Below are 1,689 nucleotides of genomic sequence, written 5' to 3' on the forward strand. Positions count from 1 at the left end.
TCAGCTGTGATTGATAAACACCAAAAGAAATTTTTTTTGGTAATACTACGTCTACCATGAAAAGACAATACTAATATTATTTGTAATATTGTTACTACTAATACTAAAACAATTCTTATTAAGTCCCGATTAGCAAGAGTGAGGTGAGAGTAACCCTTATACAAAATCTCACTCTTGTATATACCACTATGACAAGCTTGCTCCTCCCTCATATATACCACTCTCCCTAATCCTCTCATAATCATTGTTAGTACTATCACCGACAATGAAAATATTGGCGATACAAGTTGATTGACCATAAAGAGGTAGGTAGGGGTAGGATATTGTAATAACCAATTAGGGTTACTACCAATGTTACTACCAATCAATTTCATTGTTAGATCGATTATGTTAATCCAACGGTTATATTTATTTCCATCTTTGTATGGTTATGATTCCTTATATTTAATGTAAAAGCATTAAATATGAGAAATCATAACCATATAAAGGTGAAAATAAATATAAAGTATTAAATATAAGAAATCATAACCATAGAAACATGGAAATAAATATAACCGTTGAATTAACACAATCGATCTAACGGTGAAATTGATTTTGTTACAATATCATCCCCAAAGAGTTATTGTCGATAAAAATTAGAGTTGGTCGTGCATAACTACAATATTGAAGTTATAGTTGAAATCTTTCGAAACATTAAAATTCCTTAAAGAACTTATAAAAGTTATATAACGACAATATTGATGTTGTAAACTAGGTCTTAAGAAAATTTGACACAAGTAAATGACAAAAGCAAGCACACGACTTTATACAAAAAAATAATAGGATTTTACTTGTGCTCTAACCCATGTCCGAGGATAGGGACAATTATCTCTAGCATTCTGTCTTAGATTCAAGCATAATATTAACACACCAGACTTATATCTGAGAGTGGACGACGTGAAAAATTGATAGGAAATAAAGAGTAACAACTGAGGACACATATACAATAGCAAAGGTGCAAATTATAAGAAAATACTAAAAGCAATTAACCCAGTTATATAAAAACGAGGTCATACTAATGTTGCCAAGGATCATGAATCCTTTACACTCCTCAATGGTAATAGAAAACGAGTTACCAAACGCCATTCTTACATTTCTTTCATAAATCTCCTAAAAGTCGTTAACTTTTAGTTTGTAGCTTGTCCTCCCTATTTAATAACCCTCCTCGAGAAGTAATTTAGTTTCATCTCAATATTTTTCGTATTTCATTACTTATATTTATAAAATTAGAGGTAGGATCTTTTGACACCGGTGTCAAATTTTAAGTTTAACACCTCATCTGAGAGCCGTTAGATCAAAAAAGATCAATGGTGTCACATGCTTGCAAATCAAAATCGTTGATCTTTTATGATCTAACGGCTCTCAGACGAAGTGTCAAACTTAAAATTTGACACTGGTGTCGAAGGATCCTACCTCAATTAATTATCATTAAATTGATAGTTCATGCACTATAATTGGATTATTCTAATATTTTCTATCAAACCAAATGCGTTGGCAATATTACGATTTTGATGCAGAACTTGCAATCACCAATTGACAAGGGTTATAAAAAATAAAAGTTAGATTCTTATCTCCACTATAAATAAAGGAATCGAAATCCAACATCTCTCATTAGTTCCTTCATTGTCAAGGATACCTTCAAAGTCTTCG

This window comes from Gastrolobium bilobum, unplaced genomic scaffold (genome assembly GCF_033153095.1).
Source record: "Gastrolobium bilobum isolate Gb01-03AN ecotype WA unplaced genomic scaffold, APGP_CSIRO_Gbil_v1 utg24468, whole genome shotgun sequence".
NCBI classification, from domain to species: Eukaryota; Viridiplantae; Streptophyta; class Magnoliopsida; order Fabales; family Fabaceae; genus Gastrolobium; species Gastrolobium bilobum.